Consider the following 453-nt stretch of genomic DNA (forward strand, 5'->3'; position numbering starts at 1 on the left):
AGAGAGAGAGAGAGAGAGAGAGAGAGAGAGAGAGAGAGAGAGAGAGAGGGAGAAGAGAGAAATAGGGAAACGGACAGCCTAGCAGACAGACAGACAGACAGACAGACACACAGACAGACTCAGACAGTGGGTGACGTCAAGTCATGTGACCTAATGTCATGTGATGCTGTGTCATATGATGTTTTATGTGATGCAATGTTAGGATGTCCCAGGTTAGACTGAACTGTAAGTATAGAAGTCTTCTGTAAAATGGGTGGGTGGGTGGTGGTGGTGGTGGGGGTGAATTATGAGGGTGGTGCTATCGACCTTACCCGGGGTGGGAGGATCTTCCTTCTCAGCCAGCTGAGACACTTATGATGAATAACAAATTATATTCTAGCTGTGTATGTGTATCTATGACTGTGCATGTATGTATGGGTATGAACGTGTAAGCATATACATACATACATATAT

Source organism: Octopus bimaculoides, chromosome 19 (genome assembly GCF_001194135.2).
Source record: "Octopus bimaculoides isolate UCB-OBI-ISO-001 chromosome 19, ASM119413v2, whole genome shotgun sequence".
Classification (NCBI taxonomy): Eukaryota; Metazoa; Mollusca; class Cephalopoda; order Octopoda; family Octopodidae; genus Octopus; species Octopus bimaculoides.